Genomic DNA, 21,808 nt, shown 5'->3' with positions numbered 1-21,808 from the left:
CATCAGGAGCACGGCTACAGTAATCAGCAGCCGGCAAGACCCGCCCGTGGCGGACGCGGCCTGTCGGCTCCGTACCAGACCAGTCGGCAGGACCCACCAGTCGGCGGGCCCCAGCAGTTGGCGGAGAAGTCGGAGGTCGGAGGCACTGACGGCTGGGCCCGCGCCCAGTCAAATTACCATTGTACCCCTGGGGGTAGGCCTATATAAACCCCCAGGGCACCCATGCAAAGGGTTGGATCCCAGTAGTTCTAAACCACACCGGATAGAAGGAGAGAGCTGGCCTTGCCCTCTCCTACCACCCGAACAGCTCAAGGAGCAACCTTGTAAACACTTGGCCATAGTGATCATGCGGAGACCCCGCAGAGCAGCAGTAGGGGTATTATCTCCCCGGAGAGCCCCGAAGCTCGGTAAGATTCGCCGGCGTGCATGTCTTCGCCTCATCCCGTTTCCAGGCACCGGCGACGTTCTACTCGCCCCCACCATGATAAGCCATCTGTTGGCATATGTCGCACCAAACCCCTGACAGCTATCATGGAGCAGCATCAACATGTCGTGGTAAAAATCTTGTCCCATTTGGGGCAGGTTTGGGTATAAGTGTTGGGGAACACAGTAATTTCAAAAAAAAATCCTACGCACACGCAAGATCATGGTGATGCATAGCAACGAGAGGGGAGAGTATCGTCTACGTACTCTCGTAGACCGTAAGAGGAAGCGTTATGACAATGCGGTTGATGTAGTCGTACGTCTTCACGATCGACCGATCTAGTACCGAAGATACGGCACCTCCGCGATATGCACACGTTCGGCTCAGTGACATCTCGCGAACTCACGATCCAGTAGAGCTTCGAGGGAGAGCTTTGTCAGCATGAAAGCGTGATGCGGTGATGATGTTGCTACCAAAATAGCGCATATTGGTTCCTACATATTCTACAAAGATATTTATCGGTCAAACCGCATAATGATATACGTTGTTCCCTTTGTCATCGGTATGTTACTTGCCCGAGATTCGATCGTCGGTATCTCAACACCTAGTTCAATATCATTACCGGCAAGTCTCTTTACTCGTTCCGTAATGCTACATCCCGTAACTAACTCATTAGCTACATTGCTTGTAAGGATTATAGTGATGTACAATACCGAGAGGGCCCGGAGATACCTCTCCGACAATCGGAGTGACAAATCCTAATCTTGATCCATGCCAACTCAACAAACACCATCGGAGACACCTATAGAGCACCTTTGTAATCACCAGTTACGTTGTGACGTTTGGTAGCACACAAAGTGTTCCTCCGATATTCGGGAGTTGCATGATCTCATAGCCATAGGAACATGTGTAGTTATGGAGAAAGCAATAGCAACAAACTAATTGATCATCGTGCTAAGCTAATGGATGGGTCAAGTCAATCACATCATTCTCTAATGATGTGATCCCATTAATCAAATGACAACTCATGTCTATGGTTAGGAAACATAAACCATCATTGATTCAACGAGCTAGTCAAGTAGAGGCAAACTAGTGACACTTTGTTTGTCTATGTATTCACACATGTACTAAGTTTCTGGTTAATACAATTCTAGCATGAATAATAAACATTTATCATGATATAAGGACATATAAATAACAACTTTATTATTGCCTCTAGGGCATATTTCCTTCAGTCTCCCACTTGCACTAGAGTCAATAATCTAGATTACATTGTAATGATTCTAACACCCATGGAGTCTTGGTGCTGATCATGTTTTGCTCGTGAGAGAGGCTTAGTCAACGGGTCTGCAACATTCAGATCCGTATGTATCTTGCAAATCTCTATGTCTCCCTCCTTGACTTGATCGTGGATGGAATTGAAGCGTCTCTTGATGTGCTTGGTTCTCTTGTGAAATATGGATTCCTTTGCCAAGGTAATTGCACCAGTATTGTCACAAAAGATTTTCATTGACCCTGATGCACTAGGTATGACACCTAGATCGGATATGAACCCCTTCATCCAGACTCCTTCGTTTGCTGCTTCCGAAGCAGCTATGTATTCCGCTTCACATGTAGATCCCGCCACAACGCTCTGCTTGGAACTGCACCAACTAAGAGCTCCACCATTTAATAAAAACATGTATCCGGTTTGTGACTTAGAGTCATCCGGATCAGTGTCAAAGCTTGCATCGACGTAACCGTTTACGATGAGCTCTTTGTCACCTCCATATAATAGAAACATATCCTTAGTCCTTTTCAAGTATTTCAGGATGTTCTTGACCGATGTCCAGTGATCCACTCCTGGATTACTTTGGCACCTCCCTACTAAACTTATAGCAAGGCACACATCAGGTCTGGTACATAGCATTGCATACATGATAGAGTCTATGTCTAAAGCATAGGGAACACCTTTCATTTTCTCTCTATCTTCTGCAGTGGTCGGACATTGAGTCTGACTCAATTTCACACCTTGTAATATAGGCAAGAACCCTTTCTTTGCCTGATCCATTTTGAACTTCTTCAAAACTTTATCAAGGTATGTGCTTTGTGAAAGTCCAATCAAGCGTCTTGATATATCTCTATAGATCTTGATGCCCAATATATAAGCATCTTCACCGAGGTCTTTCATTGAAAAATTCTTATTCAAGTATCCTTTTATGCTATTCAAAAATTCAGTATCATTTCTGATCAACAATATGTCATCTACATATAATATCAGAAATGCTACGGAGCTCCCACTCACTTTCTTGTAAATACAGGCTTCTCCAAAAGTCTGTATAAAACGATATGCTTTGATCACACTATCAAAGCGTATATTCCAACTCCGAGAGGCTTGCATCAGTCCATAAATGGATCGCTGGAGCTTGCACACTTTGTTAGCACCTTTTGGATTGACAAAACCTTCTGGTTGCATCATATACAACTCTTCTTTAAGGTACCCATTAAGGAATGAAGTTTTGACATCCATTTGCCAAATTTCATAATCATAAAATGCGGCAATTGCTAACATGATTCGGACGGACTTAAGCATCGCTATGGGTGAGAAAGTCTCATCGTAGTCAACTCCTTGAACTTGTCCAAAACCTTTTGCAACAAGTCGAGCTTTATAGACAGTAACACTACCATCAGCGTCAGTCTTCTTCTTGAAGATCCACTTATTCTCTATGGCCTGCCGATCATCGGGCAAGTCAACCAAAGTCCACACTTTGTTGTCATACATGGATCCCATCTCAGATTTCATGGCTTCAAGCCATTTTGCGGAATCTGGGCTCATCATCACTTCCTCATAGTTCATAGGTTCGTCATGGTCAAGTAACATGACTTCCAAAATAGGATTGTCGTACCACTCTAGTGCAGATCTTACTCTAGTTGACCTACAAGGCTCAGTAGTAACTTGATCAGAAGTTTCATGATCATCATCATTAGCTTCCTCACTTACTGGTGTAGGAATCACTGGAACTGATTTCAGTGATGAACTACTTTCCAATAAGGGAGAAGGTACAATTACCTCGTCAAGTTCTACTTTCCTCCCGCTCACTTCTTTCGAGAGAAACTCCTTCTCTAGAAAGGAACCATTCTTAGCAACGAATATCTTGCCTTCGGATCTGTGATAGAAGGTGTACCCAACAGTCTCCTTTGGGTATCCTATGAAGACACATTTCTCCGATTTGGGTTCGAGCTTATCAGGTTGAAGCTTTTTCACATAAGCATCACAGCCCCAAACTTTAAGAAACGACAACTTTGGTTTCTTGCCAAACCATAGTTCATAAGGTGTTGTCTCAATGGATTTAGATGGCGCCCTATTTAACATGAATGCAGCTGTCTCTAAAGCGTAACCCCAAAACGATAGCGGTAAATTAGTAAGAGACATCATAGATCGCACCATATCTACTAAAGTACGATTATGACGTTCGGACACACCATTACACTGTGGTGTTCCAGGTGGCGTGAGTTGCGAAACTATTCCGCATTGTTTCAAATGAAGTCCAAACTCATAACTCAAATATTCGACTCCACAATCAGATCGTAGAAACTTGATTTTCTTGTTACGATGATTTTCCACTTCACTCTGAAATTCTTTGAACTTTTCAAATGTTTCAGACTTATGTTTCATCAAGTAGATATACCCATATCTTCTCAAATCATCTGTGAAGGTGAGAAAATAACGATATCCACCGCGAGCTTCAATGTTCATTGGACCACATACATCAGTATGTATGATTTCCCATAACTCTGTTGCTCGCTCCATTGTTCCGTAGAACGGAGTTTTAGTCATCTTGCCCATGAGGCATGGTTCGCAAGTACCAAGTGATTCATAATCAAGTGATTCCAGAAGTCCATCGGAATGGAGTTTCTTCATGTGTTTTACACCAATATGACCTAAACGGTAATGCCAAAAATAATTTGCACTATCATTATCAACTCTGCATCTTTTGGCTTCAATACTATGAACATGTGTATCACTACTATCAAGATTTAGTAAAAATAGACCACTCATCAGGGGTGCATGACCATAAAATATAATACTCATATAAATAGAACAACCATTATTCTCCGATTTAAATGAATAACCGTCTCGCATCAAACAAGATCCAGATATAATGTTCATGCTCAAGGCTGGCACCAAATAACAATTATTTATGTCTAAAACTAATCCCGAAGGTAAATGTAGAGGTAGTGTGCCAACGGCGATCACGTCGACTTTGGAACCATTTCCCGCGTGCATCGTCACCTTGTCCTTAGCCAATCTTTGCTTAATCCATAGCCCTTTCACTTTGCCATCCTTCTTCTCCGCCAAATACTTGGGGCAGTTCTGCTTCCAGTGACTAGTTCCTTTGCAGTAGAAGCACTCAGTCTCAGGCTTAGGTCCAGACTTGGGTTTCTTCACTTGAGTAGCAACTGGCTTGCTGTTCTTCTTCAAGTTCCCCTTCTTCTCTTTACCCTTTTTCTTGAAACGGGTGGTTTTGTTGACCATCAACACTTGATGCTCCTTCTTGATTTCTACCTCCGCAACCTTTAGCATTGCGAACAGCTCAGGAATCGTCTTATCCATCCCTTGCATATTATAGTTCATCACGAAGCTCTTGTAGCTTGTTGGCAGTGATTGAATAACTCTGTCAATGACACTATCATTAGGAAGATTAACTCCCAGTTGAGTCAAGTGGTTGTGGCACCCAAACATTCTGAGTATATGTTCACTGACAGAACTATTCTCCTCCATCTTGCAGCTGCAGAACTTATTGGAGACTTCATATCTCTCAATCCGAGCCTTTACTTGAAATATTAACTTCAACTCCTGGAACATCTCATATGCTCCATGACGTTCAAAACGTCCTTGAAGTCCCGATTCTAAGCCATAAATCATGGCACACTGAACTATCGAGTAGTCATCAGCTTTGCTCTGCCAGGTGTTCATAACATCTGGCGTAGCTCCTGCAGCGGGTTTGTCACCTAGCGGTGCTTCCAGGACGTAATTCTTCTGTGCAACAATGAGGATAATCCTCAAGTTACGGACCCAGTCCATGTAGTTGCTACCATCATCTTTCAACTTAGCTTTCTCAAGGAACGCATTAAAATTCAACGGAACAACAGCACGGGCCATCTATCTACAACAACATAGACATGCAAAATACTATCAGGTACTAAGTTCATGATAAATTAAAGTTCAATTGATCAAATTACTTAAGAACTCCCACTTAGATAGACATCTCTCTAATCATCTAAGTGATCACGTGATCCATATCAACTAAACCATGTTCGATCATCACGTGAGATGGAGTAGTTTTCAATGGTGAACATCACTATGTTGATCATATCTACTATATGATTCACGCTCGACCTTTCGGTCTCCAGTGTTCCGAGGCCATATCTGCATATGCTAGGCTAGTCAAGTTTAACCCGAGTATTCCGCGTGTGCAAAAAACTGGCTTGCACTCATTGTATGTGAACGTAGAGCTTATCACACCCGATCATCACGTGGTGTCTCGGCACGACAAACTGTAACAACGGTGCATACTCGGGGAGAACACTTATACCTTGAAATTTAGTGAGAGATTATCTTATAATGCTACCGCCGAACTAAGCAAAATAAGATGATAAAGGATAAACATCACATGCAATCAATATAAGTGATATGATATGGCCATCATCATCTTGTGCCTTTGATCTCCATCTCCAAAGAATCGTCATGATCACCATTGTCACCGGCTTGACACCTTGATCTCCATCAAAGCATCGTTGTCGTCTCGCCAACTATTGCTTCTACGACTATCGCTACCGCTTAGTGATAAAGTAAAGCAATTACATGGCGAATGCATTTCATACAATAAAGCGACAGCCATATGGCTCCTGCCAGTTGCCGATAACTATGTTACAAAACATGATCATCTCATACAATAAAATTTAGCATCATGTCTTGACCATATCACATCACAACATGCCCTGCAAAAACAAGTTAGACGTCCTCTACTTTGTTGTTGCAAGTTTTACGTGGCTGCTACGGGCTGAGCAAGAACCGTTCTTACCTACGCATCAAAAACCACAACGCGGTATAGTTATTGCTTTTTGATCTTCAGAAAGAACCCTGTTCATTGAATCCGATTCAACTAAAGCTAGAGAAACAGACACCCACTAGTCACCTGTGTGCGAAGCACGTCGGTAGAACCAGTCTCGCGTAAGCATACGCGTAATGTAGGTCTGGGCCGCTTCATCCAACAATGCCTCTGAATCAAGAATCAACTAGTGACGGCAAGCAATATGTATATACCCACTCCCACAACTCCTTTGTGTTCTACTCGTGCATATAACATCTATGCATAAACCTGGCTCGGATGCCACTGTTGGGGAACGCAGTAATTTCAAAAAAAATCCTACGCACACGCAAGATCATGGTGATGCATAGCAACGAGAGGGGAGAGTATCGTCTACGTACCCTCGCAGATCATAAGCGGAAGCGTTATGACAACGCGGTTGATGTAGTCGTACGTCTTCACGATTGACCGATCTAGTACTGAAGATACAGCACCTCCGTGATCTGCACACGTTCGGCTCGGTGACGTCCCGCGAACTCACGATCCAGTAGAGCTTCGAGGGAGAGCTTTGTCAGCACGACGGCATGATGACGGTGATGATGTTGCTATTGGAATAGGGCTTCGCCTAAGCACTGCTACGATATTACCGAGGTGGATTATGATGGAGGGGGGCACCGCACACGGCTAAAAGATCAATGATCAACTTGTGTGTCTATGGGGTGCCCCCCTCCCCGTATATAAAGGAGTGGAGGAGGGGAAGGGGCCTGGCCTCTCTAGGCGCGCCCCAAGGAGTCCTACTCCCACCGGGAGTAGGATTCCCCCTTCCCTTTGTTGGTTCTAGGAGAGAAGGAAGGAGAGGGAAGAAGGAAGGAAAGGGGGGCTGGCCCCCCTCCCAATTCAGATTGGGCTTGGGGGCCTCCTTTGCTTCTTTCCCCTCTCTTCCACTAAGGCCCAATAAGGCCCATATACCTCCAGGGGGGTTCCGGTAACCTCCCGGTGATCCGGTATACTCCCGATTTCATCCGGAACCATTCTGATGTCCAAACATAGGCTTCCAATATATCGATCTTTACGTCTCGAGCATTTAGAGACTCCTCGTCATGTCCGTGATCAAATCAGGGACTCTGAACTACCTTCGGTACATCAAAACACATAAACTCGTAATACCGATCGTCACCGAACGTTAAGCATGCGGACCCTACGGGTTAGAGAACTATGTAGACATGACCGAGACATGTCTCCGGTCAATAACCAACAGCGGAACCTAGATGCTCATATTGGTTCCTACATATTCTATGAAGATCTTTATCGGTCAAACCGCATAACGATATACGTTGTTCCCTTTGTCATCGGTATGTTACTTGCCCGAGATTCGATCGTCGGTATCTCAATACCTAGTTCAATCTCGTTACCGGCAAGTCTCTTTACTCGTTCTGTAATGCTACATCCCGTAACTAACTCATTAGCTACATTTCTTGCAAGGCTTATAGTGATGTACATTACCAAGAGGGCCCAGAGATACCTCTCCGACAATCGGAGTGACAAATCCTAATCTTGATCCATGCCAACTCAACAAACACCATCGGAGGCACCTGTAGAGCACCTTTATAATCACCCAGTTATGTTGTGATGTTTGGTAGCACACAAAGTGTTCCTCCGATATTCGGGAGTTGCATGATCTCATAGCCATAGGAACATGTGTAGTTATGGAGAAAGCAATAGCAACAAACTAATCGATCATCGTGCTAAGCTAACAGATGGGTCAAGTCAATCACATCATTCTATAATGATGTGATCTCGTTAATCAAATGGCAACTCATGTCTATGGTTAGGAAACATAACCATCATTGATTCAACGAGCTAGTCAAGTAGAGGCAAACTAGTGACACTCTGCTTGTCTATGTATTCACACATGTACTAAGTTTCCGGTTAATACAATTCTAGCATGAATAATAAACATTTATCATGATATAAGGAAATATAAATAACAACTTTATTATTGCCTCTAGGGCATATTTCCTTCAGTCTCCCACTTGCACTAGAGTCAATAATCTAGATTACATTGTAATGATTCTAACACCCATGGAGTCTTGGTGCTGATCATGTTTTGCTCGTGAGAGAGGCTTAGTCAACGGGTCTGCAACATTCAGATCCGTATGTATCTTGCAAATCTCTATGTCTCCCTCCTTGACTTGATCGTGGATGGAATTGAAGCGTCTCTTGATGTGCTTGGTTCTCTTGTGAAATATGGATTCCTTTGCCAAGGTAATTGCACCAGTATTGTCACAAAAGATTTTCATTGAACCCGATGCACTAGGTATGACACCTAGATCGGATATGAACCCCTTCATCCAGACTCCTTCGTTTGCTGCTTCCGAAGCAGCTATGTATTCCGCTTCACATGTAGATCCCGCCACAACGCTCTGCTTGGAACTGCACCAACTAAGAGCTCCGCCATTTAATAAAAACATGTATCCGGTTTGTGACTTAGAGTCATCCGGATCAGTGTCAAAGCTTGCATCGACGTAACCATTTACGACAAGCTCTTTGTCACCTCCATATAATAGAAACATATCCTTAGTCCTTTTCAAGTATTTCAGGATGTTCTTGACCGATGTCCAGTGATCCACTCCTGGATTACTTTGGCACCTCCCTACTAAACTTATAGCAAGGCACACATCAGGTCTGGTACATAGCATTGCATACATGATAGAGTCTATGTCTAAAGCATAGGGAACACCTTTCATTTTCTCTCTATCTTCTGCAGTGGTCGAACATTGAGTCTGACTCAATTTCACACCTTGTAATATAGGCAAGAACCCTTTCTTTGCCTGATCCATTTTGAACTTCTTCAAAACTTTATCAAGGTATGTGCTTTGTGAAAGTCCAATCAAGCGTCTTGGTATATCTCTATAGATCTTGATGCCCAATATATAAGCATCTTCACCGAGGTCTTTCATTGAAAAATTCTTATTCAAATATCCTTTTATGCTATTCAGAAATTCAGTATCATTTCCGATCAACAATATGTCAGCTACATATAATATCAGAAATGCTACGGAGCTCCCACTCACTTTCTTGTAAATACAGGCTTCTCCAAAAGTCTGTATAAAACGATATGCTTTGATCACACTATCAAAGCGTATATTCCAACTCCGAGAGGCTTGCATCAGTCCATAAATGGATCGCTGGAGCTTGCACACTTTGTTAGCACCTTTTGGATTGACAAAACCTTCTGGTTGCATCATATACAACTCTTCTTTAAGGTATCCATTAAGGAATGAAGTTTTGACATCCATTTGCCAAATTTCATAATCATAAAATGCGGCAATTGCTAACATGATTCGGACAGACTTAAGCATCGCTACGGGTGAGAAAGTCTCATCGTAGTCAACTCCTTGAACTTTTCCAAAACCTTTTGCAACAAGTCGAGCTTTATAGATAGTAACACTACCATCAGCGTCAGTCTTCTTCTTGAAGATCCACTTATCTCTATGGCCTGCCGATCATCGGGCAAGTCAACCAAAGTCCACACTTTGTTGTCATACATGGATCCCATCTCAGATTTCATGGCTTCAAGCCATTTTGCGGAATCTGGGCTCATCATCACTTCCTCATAGTTCATAGGTTCGTCATGGTCAAGTAACATGACTTCCAAAATAGGATTGTCGTACCACTCTAGTGCAGATCTTACTCTGGTTGACCTACGAGGCTCAGTAGTAACTTGATCAGAAGTTTCATGATCATCATCATTAGCTTCCTCACTTACTGGTGTAGGAATCACTGGAACTGATTTCAGTGATGAACTACTTTCCAATAAGGGAGAAGGTACAATTACCTCGTCAAGTTCTACTTTCCTCCCGCTCACTTCTTTCGAGAGAAACTCCTTCTCTAGAAAGGAACCATTCTTAGCAACGAATATCTTGCCTTCGGATCTGTGATAGAAGGTGTACCCAACAGTCTCCTTTGGGTATCCTATGAAGACACATTTCTCCGATTTGGGTTCGAGCTTATCAGGTTGAAGCTTTTTCACATAAGCATCACAGCCCCAAACTTTAAGAAACGACAACTTTGGTTTCTTGCCAAACCATAGTTCATAAGGTGTTGTCTCAATGGATTTAGATGGTGCCCTATTTAACATGAATGCAGCTGTCTCTAAAGCGTAACCCCAAAACGATAGCGGTAAATTAGTAAGAGACATCATAGATCGCACCATATCTACTAAAGTACGATTATGACGTTCGGACACACCATTACGCTGTGGTGTTCCAGGTGGCGTGAGTTGCGAAACTATTCCGCATTGTTTCAAATGAAGTCCAAACTCATAACTCAAATATTCGACTCCACGATCAGATCATAGAAACTTGATTTTCTTGTTACGATGATTTTCCACTTCACTCTGAAATTCTTTGAACTTTTCAAATGTTTCAGACTTATGTTTCGTCAAGTAGATATACCCATATGTTCTCAAATCATCTGTGAAGGTGAGAAAATAACGATATCCACCGCGAGCTTCAATGTTCATTGGACCACATACATCAGTATGTATGATTTCCCATAACTCTGTTGCTCGCTTCATTGTTCCGTAGAACGGAGTTTTAGTCATCTTGCCCATGAGGCATGGTTCGCAAGTACCAAGTGATTCATAATCAAGTGATTCCAGAAGTCCATCGGAATGGAGTTTCTTCATGTGTTTTACACCAATATGACCTAAACGGTAATGCCAAAAATAATTTGCACTATCATTATCAACTCTGCATCTTTTGGCTTCAATACTATGAACATGTGTATCACTACTATCAAGATTTAGTAAAAATAGACCACTCATCAGGGATGCATGACCATAAAAGATAATACTCATATAAATAGAACAACCATTATTCTCCGATTTAAATGAATAACCGTCTCGCATCAAACAAGATCCAGATATAATGTTCATGCTCAAGGCTGGCACCAAATAACAATTATTTATGTCTAAAACTAATCCCGAAGGTAAATGTAGAGGTAGTGTGCCAACGGCGATCACGTCGACTTTGGAACCATTTCCCGCGTGCATCGTCGCCTTATCCTTAGCCAATCTTTGCTTAATCCGTAGCCCCTTTCACTTTGCCATCCTTCTTCTCCGCCAAATACTTGGGGCAGTTCTGCTTCCAGTGACTAGTTCCTTTGCAGTAGAAGCACTCAGTCTCAGGCTTAGGTCTAGACTTGGGTTTCTTCACCTGAGTAGCAACTGGCTTGCTGTTCTTCTTGAAGTTCCCCTTCTTCTCTTTACCCTTTTTCTTGAAACGGGTGGTTTTGTTGACCATCAACACTTGATGCTCCTTCTTGATTTCTACCTCCGCAACCTTTAGCATTGCGAACAGCTCAGGAATCGTCTTATCCATCCCTTGCATATTATAGTTCATCACGAAGCTCTTGTAGCTTGTTGGAAGTGATTGAATAACTCTGTCAATGACACTATCATTAGGAAGATTAACTCCCAGTTGAGTCAAGTGGTTGTGGCACCCAAACATTCTGAGTATATGTTCACTGACAGAACTATTCTCCTCCATCTTGCAGCTGTAGAACTTATTGGAGACTTCATATCTCTCAATCCGAGCCTTTACTTGAAATATTAACTTCAACTCCTGGAACATCTCATATGCTCCATGACGTTCAAAACGTCATTGAAGTCCCGATTCTAAGCCATAAAGCATGGCACACTAAACTATCGAGTAGTCATTAGCTTTGCCCTGCCAAGTGTTCATAACATCTGGCGTAGCTCCTGCAGCGGGTTTGTCACCTAGTGGTGCTTCCAGGACGTAATTCTTCTGTGCAACAATGAGGATAATCCTCAAGTTACGGACCCAGTCTGTGTAGTTGCAACCATCATCTTTCAACTTAGCTTTCTCAAGGAACGCATTAAAATTCAACGGAACAACAGCACGGGCCATCTATCTACAACAACATAGACATGCAAAATACTATCAGGTACTAAGTTCATGATAAATTAAAGTTCAATTGATCAAATTACTTAAGAACTCCCACTTAGATAGACATCTCTCTAATCATCTAAGTGATCACGTGATCAATATCAACTAAACCATGTCCGATCATCACGTGAGATGGAGTAGTTTTCAATGGTGAACATCACTATGTTGATCATATCTACTATATGATTCACGCTCGACCTTTCGGTCTCCAGTGTTCCGAGGCCATATCTGCATATGCTAGGCTAGTCAAGTTTAACCCGAGTATTCCGCGTGTGCAAAAAACTGGCTTGCACTCATTGTATGTGAACGTAGAGCTTATCACACCCGATCATCACGTGGTGTCTCGGCACGACAAACTGTAACAACGGTGCATACTCGGGGAGAACACTTATACCTTGAAATTTAGTGAGAGATTATCTTATAATGCTACCGCCGAACTAAGCAAAATAAGATGATAAAGGATAAACATCACATGCAATCAATATAAGTGATATGATATGGCCATCATCATCTTGTGCCTTTGATCTCCATCTCCAAAGCTCCGTCATGATCACCATCGTCACGGGCTTGACACCTTGATCTCCATCGAAGCATCGTTGTCGTCTCGCCAACTATTGCTTCGACGACTATCGCTACCGCTTAGTGATAAAGTAAAGCAATTACATGGCGAATGCATTTCATCCAATAAAGCGACAACCATATGGCTCCTGCCAGTTGCCGATAACTATGTTACAAAACATGATCATCTCATACAATAAAATTTAGCATCATGTCTTGACCATATCACATCACAACATGCCCTGCAAAAACAAGTTAGACGTCCTCTACTTTGTTGTTGCAAGTTTTACGTGGCTGCTACGGGCTGAGCAAGAACCGTTCTTACCTACGCATCAAAAACCACAACGCGGTATAGTTATTGCTTTTTGATCTTCAGAAAGAACCCTGTTCATTGAATCCGATTCAACTAAAGCTAGAGAAACAGACACCCACTAGTCACATGTGTGCGAAGCACGTCGGTAGAACCAGTCTCGCGTAAGCGTACGCGTAATGTCGGTCTGGGCCGCTTCATCCAACAATGCCGCCGAATCAAGAATCAACTAGTGACGGCAAGCAATATGTATATACCCACTCCCACAACTCCTTTGTGTTCTACTCGTGCATATAACATCTATGCATAAACCTGGCTCGGATGCCACTGTTGGGGAACGCAGTAATTTCAAAAAAATTCCTACGCACACGCAAGATCATGGTGATGCATAGCAACGAGAGGGGAGAGTATCGTATATGTACCCTCGCAGACCATAAGCGGAAGCGTTATGACAACGCGGTTGATGTAGTCGTACGTCTTCACGATTGACCGATCTAGTACCGAAGATATAGCACCTCCGTGATCTGCACACGTTCGGCTCGGTGACGTCCCGCGAACTCATGATCCAGTAGAGCTTCGAGGGAGAGCTTTGTCAGCACGACGGCATGATGACGGTGATGATGTTGCTATTGGAATAGGGCTTCGCCTAAGCACCGCTACGATATTACCGAGGTGGATTATGATGGAGGGGGACACCGCACACGGCTAAAAGATCAATGATCAACTTGTGTGTCTATGGGGTGCCCCCCTCCCCGTATATAAAGGAGTGGAGGAGGGGAAGGGGCCTGGCCTCTCTAGGCGCGCCCCAAGGAGTCCTACTCCCACCGGGAGTAGGATTCCCCCTTCCCTTTGTTGGTTCTAGGAGAGAAGGAAGGAGAGGGAAGAAGGAAGGAAAGGGGGGCTGGCCCCCCTCGCAATTCAGATTGGGCTTGGGGGGCCTCCTTTGCTTCTTTCCCCTCTCTTCCACTAAGGCCCAATAAGGCCCATATACCTCCAGGGGGGTTCCGGTAACCTCCCGGTGATCCGGTATACTCCCGATTTCATCCGGAACCATTCTGATGTCCAAACATAGGCTTCCAATATATCGATCTTTACGTCTCGAGCATTTAGAGACTCCTCGTCATGTCCGTGATCAAATCAGGGACTCTGAACTACCATCGGTACATCAAAACACATAAACTCGTAATACCGATCGTCACCGAACGTTAAGCATGTGGACCCTACGGGTTAGAGAACTATGTAGACATGACCGAGACATGTCTCCGGTCAATAACCAACAGCGGAACCTAGATGCTCATATTGGTTCCTACATATTCTATGAAGATCTTTATCGGTCAAACCGCATAACGATATACGTTGTTCCCTTTGTCATCGGTATGTTACTTGCCCGAGATTCGATCGTCGGTATCTCAATACCTAGTTCAATCTCGTTACTGGCAAGTCTCTTTACTCGTTCTGTAATGCTACATCCCGTAACTAACTCATTAGCTACATTTCTTGCAAGGCTTATAGTGATGTACATTACCGAGAGGGCCCAGAGATACCTCTCCGACAATCGGAGTGACAAATCCTAATCTTGATCCATGTCAACTCAACAAACACCATCGGAGGCACCTGTAGAGCACCTTTATAATCACCCAGTTACGTTGTGATGTTTGGTAGCACACAAAAAGTGTTCCTCTAGTATTCGGGAGTTGCATGATCTCATAGTCATAGGAACATGTATAGTTATGGAGAAAGCAATAGCAACAAACTAATCGATCATCGTGCTAAGCTAACAGATGGGTCAAGTCAATCAGATCATTCTATAATGATGTGATCTCGTTAATCAAATGGTAACTCATGTCTATGGTTAGGAAACATAACCATCATTGATTCAACGAGCTAGTCAAGTAGAGGCAAACTAGTGACACTCTGCTTGTCTATGTATTCACACATGTACTAAGTTTCCGGTTAATACAATTCTAGCATGAATAATAAACAGTTATCATGATATAAGGAAATATAAATGACAACTTTATTATTGCCTCTAGGGCATATTTCCTTCAATAAGCTTCTCACAAACCTTAGTTTCTCACAACAAGCGTGATGGTTTCGGTAGGGAACGTGTCATCTTTGGGGATGAAACGATATTCGTTGCCTCTTATTGCTTTCAAAAATTTTCTAGTGTCAACATAGAACAACAGGAGTGTTGTGTTTACTTTTGGAATTTTTCGAGGTTCGTTTGGACATTTTTATACATTAACTGGGTTTTCTAGGCATTTCATGTGCATAATTCAAATTTGAACTACATGCACAAGCTCTACTGCACATAAATTGGTTGAAAATTCAAATCTCTGTCCTTCGGGGCATGCTTAGGTCCCATGCAAGAAATGGGAATGAATTTCAAACACCAGGGCACTGTTGATTTCTGAAAAAACATTGAGATACCTGGTTTTTAAATTCTAGTAAATCCAAAACTCATCTGAAATTCATGAAACTTGGCATGCTATCATGGAGCGGCATCAACATGTCGTGGTAAATTTTTTGTCCCATTTGGGGCAGGTTTGGGTATAAGCTTCTCACAAACCGTAGCTTCTCACAACAAGTGTGATGGTTTGGGTAGGGAACATGCCACCTTTGGGGACGAAACGATATCCGTTGCCTCTTATTGCTTTCAAAATTTTCCAGTGTCAACATAGAACAACAGGAGTGTTGTGTTTACTTTTGGGATTTTTTGGGGTTCATTTGGACATTTTTATACATTAACTGGGTTTTCTAGGCATTTCATGTGCATAATTAAAATTTGAACTACATGCACAAGGTCTAGTGCATATAAATTGATTGAAAAATCAAATATGTGTCCTTTGGGGCATGCTTACGTCCCATGCAAGAAATGGGAATGAATTTCAAACACCAGGGCAGTGTTGATTGCTGGCAAAATGTTGAGATACTTTGTTTTTAAATTCTAGTAAATCCAAAACTCGTCTGAAATTCATGAAACTTGGCATGCTATAATGGAATGGCACCCGACATGTTGTGGTATTTTTTGTGTCCATTTTGAGAGAAGGCGCACTCGAATAACATCCAACAAATGCATTTTAAAACAAATAGATGCCACTGTAACATCTCAAACGTTATGTATAATTTAAATTGTGTGCGTTCTGTTAACCATTCACATGAAGCCACACCTCACTCTTTTAATGGCTAGGAGGTTCCATGCGGACAGGTGCTTGAGTGCTTGACTAAACGGAAGGCGTGCCGACAGCTTCCCTAGGAAGCCAAGAGAAAATGTGCCGAGCAGGATTTCTGCAGCTCTTGATCGCAAACGTTTTAGATAGAACACTCGTATGCAAAGTGAGAGCTATGGTCTTCCCCCATAAGTCGAGGGAAAATCCGCAGCGCAGGATTTGTGCATCCCTTCAACACAAACGGTTATTTTGGATGACCCGTGTGCAACCACGTAAAAACAAGTTGGTAAGATTTGCATCAGTCATATTGGGTATGTTGCCATTTGTCAATCCTTGTAACACTGCGATTTGTCAAAATATGCAACTAGAAATCACTAGCACTATCTAATTTTTGCAACTAAAATTCAGTAATTAAGCATAGATTTCATTCATAGATTAAGCAGTTGTTCCTAATTTATACAAACAGTTCAACTCGACAGCTGAACCGACCAAACTTTTCCTCAATTTTTGCCGACCACGTACTGAAATAGCTAGTTCAACTATATATACTAGCTAATTTTAAGTACATTGTACAGTTCGACCACATATCTATAGTTAGATGAACTGAACAAAATAACCCCTAAATACTATTACTACCACGGAGGGGCTTTGTGCTACTTCTGGCAGCCTCTCCTCTGCTGAGCACGCTCAGTAAGAGGCAGAGGAGGAGGAGAAGCCTACCGATGAGCTGGAGAAATGCAATATGGTGCCTGTCGCTGCTGCATGTTCAGCGACGCTCGCTAGCTCGAACGTCCACTGTCGCTCCAGACAATCCCTCTCGAAGCGGCCGGACTGCTCGTAGATCTCCTGATTCCTCGCCTCTATGTCCGCGTGTGCTGCGGCCATGGCTGCGGTAAGGCTCTTTGCATGCTCGACGAGGCGCTCCTCCTCCTCCCACAAGAACTCAATGTAGCGCGCAAGGTCGCTGGCGCACGTGCGGGCCTCCACCTTCGCCTTCCTCCTTCGGGCGGCGATGGCAGAGCAGGTGATGATCCTGGCGGTCGACGGTGGGCTGGCGGCCACGGCGGCCGACGATGGGGTGACGGCCACGACCACCACCTCCTGCCTTCGGGCCGCGGTAGTGGAGCGGGTGATGGCCACGGTGGCCGGCAGTGGGGTGGCGGCCACGACGGCCACCTCCCGCCTTCGGGCCGCAACGACGGAGCGGGAGATGGCCCTGGCTTTCGATGATGGTGTGGCGGCAACGGTGGCCGGCAACAGCTGTCGACGGGCAGCGACGGCGGAACGTGTGGTGGGTGTTCCACGCACACCCAACAAGGACACCACACGCACTACACTATGCCGGGGACTGCGCCGCCGCCGCGGTGTAGCCTCACAGCTGGAGCTGTCCTCTGATGACGGCAGAGTGGCTGAGCAACGACGACGGACCGGTGCCATTGGTGATTGTGGGAGAAGCACACGAGATAAGCTACATGGAGGGAGGGGAAAATGCGATGCAAGACTCGCCTGCCGTGAGGGTTTTTATAGCAGGCCGGTAAGCACTGAGATTTTGGGGGATTTCACCAAATCGGGCGGGAAGCTTGCGCGGGAACCTGCGAGGTTTCGCGGGAATGGGCTCACCGACGATTCATTGGCGCTGTAAGCCGTCTGCGGCAGCGGGGTGACAAGACATGCGGGAGGAGGACGAAAGGACACGTACACATACGGTTAAAAAAATGTTTGTGATTTAATTACCTACTATACCCCTGTCATGGTTTATAAGTAGGATTTAACTAATAAAATACGAATGCATGACGCCAAAGATTATATCGTTGGAGTCGTATTTGAACATAGTTTCTAGCTATACAATTTTTGTAACATGCATTAACACTTTTTTGGTTAAATTTAAGGTTATATACCAGCAAGCGTTTGTCCGCAACACACATGGCTTATTCCATCACAAACAGCTCAGATGGATCAGCTGTATGGCACGTATCATACACGCAACTCTAATATGATTCGTGCTTGATGTCTCCGACATCGCTCACACAGTTCATCTTATTTGCCACGTATCACTGTGCCGGCCTCTGCTCGCGTCCCTCAGCAAGCTCTGCTTGCCGTTAGGCGTCGCAGCGCGCCGTGCTCGCCGTTAGGCACCGCGGCGCGCTCTGCTCGTGTCTGTCGGCGTGCTCGGCTTGTGGACAGCTTTTCCTTGCGCGTTCAACTACTATATGCATATATATATATATGGTTGCTTCCCATTGAGGCGACCGCGGAGCACTCTGCTTGCATCCCTCCGCGCGCGCTCTGCCAGCGGTTGGGTGTGCGCACGATCACGTCGGGGGGGGCATATGCATGCGGTTGCACCATGCGCGTTGCCATGCGATGCAGTTACGTGCGGCATGATGGAATTACGCACTGCAAATTAGAACTGCCATCAGGGCCTGCCGATACTCCTGGCCGCCCGGCTTCCCCTTTAATTCTCGCGGCCATTATACCATAATCTCTTCAACCTTTCGATCGCGCCCCACAATATAACAAGCACATCCACGATGACACATAGAGAGGGGATGTCCAGTGGCGCTTCAATGTAGTTCGGCGAGCATAGAGTGGAGACCCACGCGAGGGAGACGGATCTCTCGGTGGTGTACACCATCGACCCGGCCGTGGTGGACGACTACATCAACAACGTTGAGCAGTTGCTTGCTCGAGACAAGTACAAGGTGGTCGGCATCGACCTCCAGTACACCATCGGTCGTCCCAGCATAGATCAGAAGGTTGCCGTTGCCTAGTTGTGCGTGGGCCATCATGTCCTCATCTACCACTACTGCATGGCCACAGAGCCTTACGACCGTTTCAAAAGGTTTGTCAACAGCACCGACTAGAAGTCCGTCATGCTTGAAACCACCGACGATGTAAACGCGCTCCGTGTTACGGGCTTGGCCTACAAGAACCTTGTCAAAATCTATGACCACTACAGGGTCTGGGGCGGCACGAAGAAGGACTCCCTGGTCGAACTCGCCTCGGCCATCATCGACTCCTACTACGAAAAGATGAAGCAGGATGCCTAGAGAACAAGTCCCCTATCTTGGCACAGGGCCTGGATGCGGCAACTGGATGAACCTCACCTCAGGTTCGCGGCCAAGAGCGTTTACACATGCTACGAGATGCACATGCGAATCGTTGACATGAAGAAGTGCCTCGTTACCAAAATCGATGAGTCTGGATCGAGCCACAAGCAGAGCAAGCGTCACAAGAAGTGGATGATGATTAGATGATCGTTTATGCTAGTTAATCATGCATGTAATATATAGTTACTTTCTTGGTGTGTGGAAATGTCACGTGTGTAGTAGCCACTTATGTAATTATGCATGTAATAGTTTACTTTGGTGTGTGCAAATGCCATGGTTGTAGTAGCCACCTATGTAAGTGGATGTTTAATTTGGTTATGCAAGCATGTTCTTATAAGTGTGTGTGTGTGTGTCTATCTATCTCTCTCTCTCTATATATATATATAGTTGTTCTGTATGCAATCCCATCGCACAACACACACGTCTTATTAGCAGCAACCGTCTGTATTATTATCGGTCTTCACACACAGTTCTGATTACAGACCTATTTGCCGCATATCACACACATCTTGTTAAGTTGAACCGTTTCTGTTCTCATGTCTCAACGCAAATAGTTCATCTCGAGTGAACCGCATGCCTTATATCGCACACCTCCAGCTTGGCTACTTTCAGCTTCTGGTTCCTAAGTTCTTCATGAAATGCTTCCTTGTCTAATACGGCTTCCTGGAGCTCCATCTTAAAATTCTTGATGTACTACTCCAGATCCTGGTGATACACCGGCTAAGGGTAAAACTTCATCTTTTGCTGATAGATGCTCCATCAGCCTTCTACCATCCAATCCTTATGAAGAAATGCATGCTTAGCACAGCTCGGTGACCATAGTATCAGTGGCGATGACATCACGGATAACCATGTTTCTGCCCTTGTCATTGCCATGAGCTATCTTCCATAGTTGGTATCTCCTGCCTTAGGGTTTTCTTGACAAAACTTTGAGTTCTCATGCTCCATGTTCCGGTATTTCTCCGATACACGTTGATCTCGGGTATTGATGGCTTCCATAGTCTGAAAAATTCCAATAGGGTAGCCTTCCTAGGTCATACAAATCTAGAAATTCTACGGGGCCTTCAAATTCTCCTAGTCTTCGGAGTCTTCAACTGTTGCAGTTTCCATTATTATAATGCACGGTAAAATCCTCTTCATTCTGAAATGATCTTACTTGTCCGATATCTTGTCCTTCTCGGAGTGGTCTCATCAGCTGAATCTTCGCATGGTAAAAAGGGGAAAAAGGGGGGGTATTGAGGGAGTCCTGGATTAGGGGGTCTCCGGACAGCCAGACTATACCCTTTGGCCGGACTGTTGGACTATGAAGATACAAGATTGAAGACTTCGTCTCGTGTCCGGATGGGACTCTCCTTGGCGTGGAAGGCAAGCTAGGTAGTACGCATATGGATATCTCCTCCTTTGTAACTGACCTTGTGTAACCCTAACCCTCTCCGATGTCTATATAAACCGGAGGGTTTTAGTCCATAGGACAACATACAATCATACCATAGGCTAGCTTCTAGGGTTTAGCCTCTCTGATCTCGTGGTAGATCTACTCTTGTACTACCCATATCATCAATATTAATCAAGCAGGATGTAGGGTTTTACCTCCATCAAGAGGGCCCGAACCTAGGTAAAACTTCGTGTCCCCTGCCTCCTGTTACCATCCGCCTAGACGCACAGTTCAGGACCCCCTACCCGAGATCCGCCGGTTTTGACACCGACATTGGTGCTTTCATTGAGAGTTCCTCTGTGTCGTTGCCGTTAGGCTTGATGGCTCCTTCTATCATCGTTAGCGATGCAGTCCAGGGTGAGGCTTTTCTTCCCGGACAAATTTTTGTATTCGGCGGCTTTGCACTGCGGGCCAATTCGCTTGGCCATCTGGAGCAGATTGAAAGCTACGCCCCTGGCCATCAGGTCAGGTTTGGAAGCTTATGTCGGGTTTCGGGTTCTGGCAGACCCTTGAGGTTCGAACACTGGGGTGCGTGCGGAGATATCTCCCCTACCAATCTACGTCCGATCCTCTCGTGTGAACTAAGATGAAAATGATGAACAACACAAGGGACATGATGTTTATACTGGTTCGGGCCACCGTTGTGGTGTAATACCCACTCCAGTGTGTGGTGTGGTGGATTGCCTCTGGGGCTGATGATGGACAGTACAAGGGAAGTACAGCCTCGCGAGAGGTGTTCATGAGCTGGTGGGATGAAC

Source organism: Triticum urartu, chromosome 2A (assembly GCF_056163025.1).
Source record: "Triticum urartu cultivar PI428250 chromosome 2A, HENAU_Tu73, whole genome shotgun sequence".
In the NCBI taxonomy this organism is placed as follows: domain Eukaryota; kingdom Viridiplantae; phylum Streptophyta; class Magnoliopsida; order Poales; family Poaceae; genus Triticum; species Triticum urartu.
This window is presented reverse-complemented; position numbering follows the sequence as displayed.